Here is an 11,039-nt window from a genome sequence, read left to right on the forward strand (position 1 = left end):
CTAATTTCCAAAGTCAACACCAGATGTTGTTTTCAAGGTTTGCCCTTTTTAAAATTTTAACTTTTATGAAGCCATCTCAGCCCAAGGGGGAAAAATGACTACAGACTAAAATTTTGTATTTTATATTTTTACTTATAAAATATACTTATGGGAACATAAGTGAATGATCCATAATGACCAGATACCCTTTTGATATAAATATATTATATGCAATGCTAATATATTGTCAAACCCTTTTAACCTAGAATATGAAATGAGAAGTTTGCCCCAAGTAGAAACACCATTTTCTTTATGAAGCCCCTCACCCACCACTGGGATAGAGAGAGGACCTTGGGAAGCATTCGTATCCCAGGAACCTTATGAGACCTTCAGTTTGTCCGCTCCTATTAGCTCTAAAAGCTTGCTCTAGGGACAAAAGTGAGTCATGTGTCACCACTGAGTATGGGGAAACTCCAGCCATTCATAAATTAAAAAATATTTACCTTCAAGCAATCATTTCCAAATTGTTGCCCAAAGGTCTTTTCAGGCTCTCTGTAGTTATAATTACTGATGATGCAGATAGGCTATTAGTCAAACAGAATTACCAAATGTTGAAACACCTATGGTTATATTTCCAAAGTGATGGGACAAACCCATGATTTAGTACTGTCACTCTTTCTTTAAAGTAAGTTTTATGGGTATGGATATTTATCTATTTATGTTGATAAGATATTTAGTAAGTTTTATCTTATTTGAATGTAAAAAAGAGCACTTACTCACCTATTAATTCAACAAACATGTATTGAGGGCTTAAGGTATATCAGGCACTAGGAAATGGAAGATATATATTTATCTCAGAATCTATAAATAAAGGGAAGCAAGCATAGAACAATTACAATAGTCTACCATAAGAATGCACAGTATTGAATTGACTTACATTTATTCTTTATTCATTCATCAGTGTTTATTGATCACCTACTACATGCTGGGGTTCAGAGATAAACCATGGTGAAAAGTCAGCGAGACAGACACAGGCCTTTCCTCTTGGAGCTTATATTTCCAGTTGTCCATTGGGCATCCTCGCCCAGATGTTCCACCTGTACATAAAAAACTCATGTAAAATTAAGGTAATTATTACTACCCTGAAGTATTTCGATACTTCTGTTAAGGGACTTCCATTCCTTCATTTCCTGAGACCTCAAACATCAAATCATCAACTCTTTTCCTTTGCCTTCCACAATAAGTCCATTCATTTTGCTTTACAAATACGTTGCCATTTTCTCTTTTCTATCCTCACACTTCCCTTTTAGTACACCTTCTCATTACCTTTCACTTGGCATATTGCAAAGTCTCCTGTCAGATTTCACTTGTCTTCTATTTTTTCTTTCTCATTTATATGGATAAGACTGTTAGAGGATTCTTCCTAAAGAATACTAACCACAACACCACCTTGTTCAGGAGTCCTCAATGTCTCCCTAGTCCTTGTCTAGTGAAGAAAAATCTCTCCAGTATGTCATTTATGCCTACCACAATAGCCCTGATCCCACTAAGCAATGGATATAAATTATATGTATGCTCCATTACAGAGGTGCTATGCTACTCCCTGCAGAGAATATTTCTTAAACTTCTGTTTCTGATATTCTAACTTTGTTCTGGGCTTTTAAAATAAATAAATAAATAAATAAATAAATAAATAAATAAATAAATAAGAGAGAGAGAGAGAGAGAGAGAGAGAGAGAGAGAGAAAGGAAGGAAGGAAGGAAGGAAGGAAGGAAGGAAGGAAGGAAGGAAGGAAGGAAGAAGGAAGGAAGGAAGGAAGGAAGGAAGGAAGGAAGGAAGGAAGGAAGGAAGGAAGGAAGGAAAGAGAAAGTTTTCAGCTTGTGTATTGGGGTGTTCTGAAGATTGTTGCATTCCATTACATTCCAATAACAATGGCACAGGCTTTCTTCTGCATCTCTGATTATGTAGTTTATTGGGGGTCTATTTTCTACCCTTGATTGCGAGAACCAAGATAATGGAACTGACAAGGGCCTTCTTAGGCAGTTGGAGAAAGAGAAGAAATGGTATAGAAAAATAAGACTTTTCCTGAGTCTGTTAAGTGGATGGTAAGACTGGCAACAGTCATACGTTAATAATTTTGTTCCCAATCACAGTCATTTGCCAGCTGTAGTCAACACTTGGCATCCTCCAACTTCTCCTTTTCTGGTTTCCACTTGTCAACACCTGCTGCATAAAAAGCTCATTGCAGGAGCCTGACCACTGTTCCATCATGAGAACATCAACACGTGTGCCAAGAGCTGGCTCCTCAGGCTGATGCCTGTACCTCACCCTCCAGACGAATGGGACCATAGGCTCTTCCTCAAACATACTCTGATTTCTTGTCTCCATGTCTTACCTCTTTCTGAAATGATATCTTCTGATTTCTCCTTGTTACAGTTCTGTCATCCAAGTTCAATATCGTATGGCAGCTGTTCTCTGATGCTTTCCCCAATTTGATAGTAGGATGATCATTGTCTATGCCAAAAAAAAAAGGATTCTGATTACATTGAATAATATGCATAATTCAAGACCAACTTATCTATATGAATGAAAAATGGTGACAAGTACTTCTATTTATCAGCCAAAATGGGACTGCCATGTGGCAATAGCATAAAGAGAATTAATAATTTACTTCATCTTCATAATTTGAAAATATACAATCCTTAGCAAATTTTAAGCATTTTGAGAGATATACATTATTTTGAAACTTGGAAAGCATAACCAACTCAGCTTTGATCTAACTGAAGAAAATTCAGAATTATAGGCATAAGAGGCAAATCTATATGATACAATAATATTGATCAAAATGGGTTAATTTAATAATTTTCATCTAGGGCAAACAGTAATGAGTATTTTGCTTCAGGAGACAGTTTTCTATAGGAGACTATTGTGCTTGAGAAATTTGCTGCACTGTGTTCAGAAAGGTTTGGAAAAACCTTATACAACCCATACTCCATTTGGGGTCCTTTCCCCCTCCTTGAAGTATGAGTAGAACTTGACTCAAAACTCCTATAATTTAAAGTTCACTTCCTCTTCCTTTTGTCCACTTTACCTCTCCATTAAAGCTACCCCGGCTGCTCTCCTTGTCACCCTTTTTAATGATTGAAGAAACAGTAAATACATTTATTAATTAGTTTACAAAAACTGAAGTAAGCTTGGGTTCTGTAACTTTATTGAACATACTAGGAAAATGAGGTCTCATGTACGGTACCAGCTTTTGTTATTTCTTTTTTCCCTCTCTTCCTATCTTCCTTTACTTTCACTCCTTTCTATACCTCTCTGATATAACCAGGACATTTTTCCACTTTATCTTGCAGAAGGGTTGTAAGACAATTTTACTTGCACCTTTAACTCCAAGTGTGTATGAATTTTTTTTAAAAGAATTTCCATGTCTTCCCTGATGGGAATTCTGGTCAACACACTTTTGTTGTGCCTTTTGCTACTAAGGCAATTAGAAATCAGGACTTATATTGGTGGGATTAACATCATTATATGTATTGATAAGAAGATATCAGCATTTTTATTTTTAAAGCTTATAGGAAGAGCAGATCATGTCTATTGGGCTTGATTATGTGGTACCTAATCCAGTACCATAAAATGAAGGTCTAGTTTTTACTTTGCAATGAAAGACAATGCTACTGATGGAGATTAGTGATAATTCGGATGTCAGACATTTATGGCAGTTACTTCTGTGAATATGGTCCATATTCCAGAGATTGTCCATTGTGATGACTATGCAAGACTGTTAAGATACAGTTTAAAATATGAGGGCAATACACAGCGGTGGGCAAAAGTAGGTTAAGAGTTGTTCATATAGAAAATAACATAATTAATTAATAAATAATTATACAAGAGTAAAATCTCTGTTTCATGTACTCACAAGTGTGAACCTACTTTTGCCCACCCCTATATGTTAACAGTTTTTAGAAGAATGAGATACATAGATTACCTTCTTGGGCTGTTATTAGAATAATATTTATTACTAGTTTCCTTAATAAAACCATAGTGAAACATTTTTCCACATTTTTAATAAGTACTTCTTTAATGAACACATTAATAAGCATGAATAGTAATCTGCTTAGGTATAATTTCTCTTTTATTTATTTATTTATTTATTTATTATCTAAAGTTTTACATATGTCTCCTTCCCCCCCTCCCACTTCACCCCCCCCCCCTTGTCATTTCCTGGGCAAGCCCCCAACCACCCCCAGTGTCTGTGTCCATTGGATATGCTAATATGCATGCATACAAGTCCTTTGGTTGCTCTCTAATCCCCCCCTCCCCTGCCATTTGTTTCTGGATCTATTCTTGTTCATCAGATTATGTTGATCACTATATCCCACATATGAGTGAGATCATGTGATATTTATCTTTCTCTGACTGGCTTATTTCGCTTAGCATAATGCTCTCCAGTTCCATCCATGCTGTTGCACATAGTGAAACATTTCAATGGGCGTGTTCTTGCTCTGAAAGGAAGGACAAAAGGTATTAGGTATTTGATGTGCCAGAAAATCCCAAAGTTCCACCTGTACAGCCAACCTGGAAAATGGCTCTAAAATTGCATCCAATTACCGTATGTAATGGGTAAAAAATTCTAACTAAATTTTGGAATTTGAAAAAAAAAGTCCTCCTGAATCTTAATTTTGTGTCTAAAAAGGAGAAATTACATAGGAAAGAACTGAAAAAGAATCCATGTACATCTCAAGAAATATAAACTTTTTTCTTCATTCAATAATTTATATAAAAAAAAGAACATACAAAGTTTATTAGAGGTACCAGAGAAAAAGGACATTTTAATCAGGATGACATAAAATAACCAACATAATGGCTATTTTTTACTTTGAACAAAATACTATTTTAATGGCTGTAGTAAATGCATGAATACAAAATAATGGTGTAAACAATAACAAGCCTTTTGATTGCTTTTGGAGTGATTATTTTTGTAGTGGTTATTGATCCAAATGCTAGCGGCTGACTGATGTCTCCACGCACCCAACCCTCCCATGCCAGTTTTGTAGCTAAGGCTTTCTGAGTGCCTGTGGGGATAGTCAGATTGGTGGCATTTACCAAGAAATATTTCTTAGTTTACACATTTGTTTTGACGTGAAAAACTTTTAGCTGGGGATTCAGCCCTGAGCTCATGGGCGGACCCCATCTGTTTACCCAGGTCTCATTCCTAGTGTTTGTACTTAACTTCTACATTTAGGAGCACGAAACAACGTTCAAAGACACTCACAGATTCAGAGTGTGAAGATACATAATGAATTGTAATGGAATCGAAGTCAGGAGATCAAAAAAGGTTGTTTTCCATGTTCTGGTAATTTCCTCCCGGGGTGCAGCTCACTTTCTGTATTTTCAGCTTTGGTTGCTGCTTATCTTCCCTAAGGCATCTATAATTTTCCTTCAATAAAGTGAAATGACCACGTTATTGTGATTTCTGAGACCTCTTGTCCTTCGTGTAAGATGAGTTAACAGACAGATGCACCTCATGCATTTCTCATTATTTGTATTGTGTGGATCCTTTGAGAACTGGAAACTAGTATTTACACCTACTTAACCTAGATAACCTAGAAGATTATTAATTTCTGGGTGTTTTCCTTAGAAAGTAAAATTGTTAGTGAATTTTATTAATTAAAAAATTATCAAATAAAGCAATCAAGTATACTACAGGCGCCCATCTATGTGCACATAGGCATATGTGTTTAAATGCAGATGGGTCTGATTTTTGTAGTGCCCTGTGTCATTGTTTATCTTTGGGAGAAATGGAATTCACAGAGTTCCATTTACAAAGTAAGTTTAACTTTCTGGTAAACATTCCTTCACACTTATCTCCCTTCTTTCTAGTTTTACCCATTAACTTCAAAATTGAACATTTCTTTCCAGGCCAAGGTGAAGAAAATATTTTGGCGTGGCTGTGCTTTATTGCACCTTTCAAGTGATTCTGTAAAGGACATTATAAAGGTATTTGAAGTGATGATCAAAGGTCATATCGATGACTTTTGTTAGGGACAAGCCAGGCACCTGCTGGCCCATAGGTGACTTTGTAAAGTGCACCGTGGAAGGAACAAGGGGTGGAGGTCTAACAGACCAGCGTGGCAACCTGGCTTTGCCACCTTGGCTATGTCACTCCATCCTGAAATCTCTATCTTAAATAGTTGCTTTAAAGTTTAAAGGTAATATACCTGAAGTGCATAGCACAAGGTGACTGGCACAGAGTAGATATGATTGTTTTTATAGGTTCAAAGACTGTATCTCCCAAGCCACTCTTAGGAGCCGATGATTAATACCGTGTTAGAGGAAAAGAGCAGGAACTCACCAAACAGAGTTGGGCTAGAGCTCCCCGCCTGCATTTATTTATGTTATTGTGTAGCTAGTGATCCTGTGGATATTAGAATTCTTTTCTTCATAGCGTTCCTGTTTGTCAGGGGAAAAATAGTATTTACAACTACTGCCCTTTCCCCCCTGGGATATTAGAAAAGTTACAATTGTCAACATTTGCTAGCATTTTGAAGTTTCTGAAAAAGAAAGATGCTAAACATCAATTATACATAGTTACAAAATAAGCTCCTTGGTGGAAAAGTTTTTAAAAAATGAATTAGAAGGGGGAGGAAATTAACAGCAGAAAGGAAACTTTATATTTTGGCAAGCTCTGAAACATGGGAACATTATTCTTTCATGGTTTTCCATGAATTTGAATCTCCTGACAGTTCCTCAATTATAGCTTGTAACTGCGGGCTTCAAAGCAATCCTGCAGTTCACTTCACCTCAGCCAGTCAGTCAATAATGTTTATTGAATTCCCATGGAGTGAAGGGCCCATTTTCATTCTCCTCAGCACGGGGGCCTTGATCCAGAGCGTCTGTCATGCAGCCAGCCAGACCTGCTAATGGTCTCTCACTTTGAATCCGCCCCAACAGTGTTTTCCCAGAGACCCTCTGAAGCTGGCGCTGACCTCCTCCCATCTGCACACACTACATCGTGTCTCTTCCTGCCTGGACCAGATGAAAACCCTTTAGGCCGGAAGCTTTCCCAGATTAATACCAGACCCTTAATCTCGTCCCACCTCCTACCCAATGCCGTTCAACTTCATTTTATAAATACGTGTATTGTTTGGGCTGAACTGAACCAAACTATAATCTCTACAAGTTTAAGGCTTACGCTCAATTATAGGATCACAGGGTATCCAAGTTCAAAGGGGTTTTCAAGGTTTAGCTTAATTATCTCATTTTTTTTTCAGATGAAAATAAATCGAAACTAAGATCCAGTAAAAGGAAATGACTTATCACAGGATAGTGAAATGGCAGGAGGCTTCGGAGTCCGAAAATAAAACCGAAGGATGTTTCCTGGCCCCACAAATTGTAGGTGAGCAGGTCACGGAACCCTCTGTATCTTATTTTATCTTAATCTCTAAATGGGGGGTTAATAATTATTAACATCGTTGACATTTCAGAAATGAATGTCAAATGCCTGGCAAGTTTGAGATGTTCAATAAGTGATAACTATGCTTCTCCAAGGTCACAGCTGATGACTGGCAGACTGAAACTTGAACCCAGAACTTCTGAGTCCAAGTTCAGTGTTTACTCTTTCCTGACCTAATGCTTATTTCCAAAGGAGTACCACTCCCTTGATGAGGGCATTCAGTAAACATCTCTCAGGGATGGTAGTTTCCCAGACACATTAGAATTCTTTTGAGGCAGGCAGGTAGGAGGGATTTTGTTATTTTTTCTTGCCTTGGGGAAAGATTTCATCAGTAAAGTAGCAATAAAAACGTTTTCTCTATTAGTGGAAATGATTAACACTCCTTTAGTTAGGCAATATTTTCCCACCCGGCCTCACACAAACCAAGCCACACAGATGGGGCGATCAGAAACCCTAAGAAAACAGCAACAAATTGGCTTGGTGAGTGGATGTGGTTGGAAATCTTTCATCTGGTTCGTCTCAACAGGTTGTGGAAGTTATATGGGTTTTGAATGAAGTTGAAAATCCAAGCAAAATGTATGAATATCAAGCCACAGGTATCAAAGTTTGGAGAATCTGATGAAAAACGAACCAATGTAAACGCAAACCTGAGGACATTACACGCCTCCTTTCCTGAGAGCCAATTTGGGGCAGGAAGAAACACTTAACTTGCTGCAGGAGAGGAACATGCAGCCTTTCTAATTAGTTATCACCTCGGTGTTTATTTTTCACTGAATCCCTGGGCTGGAGTGATTAACATACCTGTGGCTCAGAAATCCAGGCAGGAAGGCGTGAGCCTGGACTGAAAGCCGATGCTGAATGTGTCTGCACTGGCTGTCCCTCCAGAATACAGCCCTGCCATGAACAAAAGAGTTTTCTGAAGCATAAGTGCTTCCACAGCCCGCCAACTCGCCCTGCCAAATGTGCCCTTCATGGACTGCTTGGCAATGGTAGTTCCAGATGGAAAGCGGAGGGAGGGTGGATGAATCAGTCCAGAAGTGATGCACATTGTCCACTGCCTTGGTCTCAGTCAAAAGACATTGCCACTCCACCAAGTCCTGCTCCAGCTTGTTTGTAGAAGTAAGACTTTTCCCATCCACACAAACATCTGAGACACAGTGTTGAGCTATCTTGTTTCAGTCAGACCCGTGGGTGAAGCTGCTGGTGGGTGAGAGTGTGCAGAATAAAGAAGCATCTCTTGTAAATTCCAGAATGGCATATCAAAACTTTGTTTTCTTACCTGGCAGCAGTTCTTCAGCCATCTTCAAAGGGTCTAACCCTATGGAATCTTTTAGGCTGAGTAAACCGACACGTTTTTTTGATTTGGTGATTTGGCAAAGCAGCCACGGACCCTCTTAAAAATCTTGGGAACTGTGTTTGGAAGCTGCTTTGTCAGGCTCTTTGTCTAAAGCTTCTATCTGGCTATTAAACTTCAGCCTCCCACAGCCCTTAAACAGATCTAATGTTGCTTTCGGAATTTAGAGGACAATCCAAACTGAAAATTTTACTTGTCACATTTAATTGTAATTAATGTTTATTGTTCATAGTACAATATGTGATCACTTCAATTACAAATACTCGTGAACAGGCCATCACATGGAGGACTTATAGCTCAGTGTTTAGTTCAGAAGTGTAAATATTCTGAGAAAAAAAGTAGTTAGGCCATTTATTAGTCTCTAGTTAAAAAAACATCATGCTGAAAGAGTTAGTGGGTAATCTTGAATCGTTTTACAAAAGGGAATGGATAATAGCAGGTTTAAACTTAAAATGTTGATTGAGGGCACAGAGTGGGGGGAGGAGCTACTGATGATTCTTGAGAGGCAGGGTCCTGGGGAAATACTCCGGGCAGCTCAGGGACCCCTAACTCTCTCTTCCTCACAGCCATGAGAGAGGGAGCACCCAGGGAGGGAATTCTCTTTAGACAAAACAAATACAAGGACTTCTATTTCTAGAGTTAAACAGGCAACAAGAAGGTAAAGTGCTTGCCAACGCAATGAAATATGCAGATAATTAAAGGCTCTTGGTAACAGAGCAGTGTCTTTCATGCTGAGCGTGGTAGCACCGAGGGACTCACCAAACTGCAAACTGTGGCTGGATTTGACATCAAAATCCTGTTTTGAACATAAAAGCAGGTGCAACACAAGTTGAAAACAGTTTTTATTTAGACAAATACAAAAACGGAATGAACAGAGTTAGATACATAACCATCATCGTCTCCGAGGCACTGCTGGTAAGCGGAGGCCGTGGGAGGACCTGCGTGGTCCCAGCTGTCCCGTTATGTTACTTAGCTAAGGAGTTCTGGACTCGAAGCAGAGAACATGTTCATGGTTTCTTAGGTGATTTTAAATAGCACTTAAACTGTGCTTTTCAGTTACATTAATGTTACTATGTGTTCATTTTTAAGATAGCAGATTGAGAACTTGCTTTAGGTTTTCACTCTGTATTATTCAGGGACTAGAAAAAAACAAACCCAAGCCATTCTAGGTATTTAAATGAAAGGAATTTAACACAGGAGATTGGTTACCACATGATGGAAATGTGGAAAAGGGAAACAGGAAACAGAGAGAAATAAAAGATATTCAAAAACAGGAAGCTACTATCTCTAAGCTTTGGTAACAAGCTCAGAAGGTAGGGCCACTCAGCTGTGGGTCGAGCCTTGGCCTGGGATCCTAAGAAGCCATTGCCAGAGATGCCAAGAAAAACAGAGAGAAGGGGGAGAAACACCATGGCTTGCCCCTCCTCTAATTTTCCAATCTTTTGCCAGTGTCTCTCATTAGCGAACAGACCCAGAAGCAGACAGAGGGGCCTAGGCACTGTCCGTCCCTGCAATATGAAGCCAAGAGGTAAAAAAAGAGCAACTGACACTCAACCCACCTTCACTGGACCTCCAAAGCTACACGTACAACATGCATAAATATATAACTGCTCTTGAACTCAGAAGACCAGAATCGCGGATGAATCCATGAATGTTGGAAAATAAATGGAATCCAATTGAATAGAGAACTTATGGGTCAGGATGTGTGCAGGGGAGAACTAATGGTGAGCTGCAGACACAGTGGAGAAAGTACTTGGGGCCTGGGCATTGGATAGGGTCATTATTTGAAGTTCAGTAGTAAGGAGTCAGAATGCATGTTGCATTCTGTCCTTACCTTGGATCACAAAACCTAAGCAGCAAGTCTGCGTCCAATTGCAAACAATGAAAGTGGCACCCTAATTAAAAGGGATCACCCAAAATCATGAAAACAGCCACTTCCCGGTGACATCTCTTGCCACACATGCTTTTTTGCTAAAAACAGTGTGGTGTGCAAGCTGCAGCAGCAATTCCCACTCTCTTCCAAAGTAACTATACAAATAGATGCCCCACGACAATCTAATAAGGACTTTCAGTAGTAAAGATGAATGCACAATCTGAAAGATCATACGCTTAAGGAAAGCCACCATCATAAAGGGAAGCAGTATATTCAATACCAAATGACACTGAGTTAGCAGAGAAGCCAAGAAAGAATTCTAAAATATATAACATTAATATTATGAATAAGGAAGGCTATTATGTCCACAAAATTAG

The 11,039-nt window shown here is 38.8% G+C and overlaps 1 long non-coding RNA gene across 1 annotated transcript; it reads left to right on the plus strand.

Annotated features, from left to right (window-relative positions):
* The first annotated feature begins 1,056 nt into the window (after positions 1–1,056).
* On the plus strand, positions 1,057–10,483 carry LOC111825255. The gene is made up of 3 exons (XR_002828413.1): positions 1,057–1,106; positions 7,254–7,378; positions 10,239–10,483. It is a non-coding gene; the product is annotated as an uncharacterized LOC111825255 (long non-coding RNA).
* The last annotated feature ends 556 nt before the right edge of the window (positions 10,484–11,039 follow it).

Source organism: Myotis lucifugus, unplaced genomic scaffold, assembly GCF_000147115.1.
Source record: "Myotis lucifugus unplaced genomic scaffold, Myoluc2.0 scaffold_0, whole genome shotgun sequence".
NCBI lineage: Eukaryota > Metazoa > Chordata > Mammalia > Chiroptera > Vespertilionidae > Myotis > Myotis lucifugus.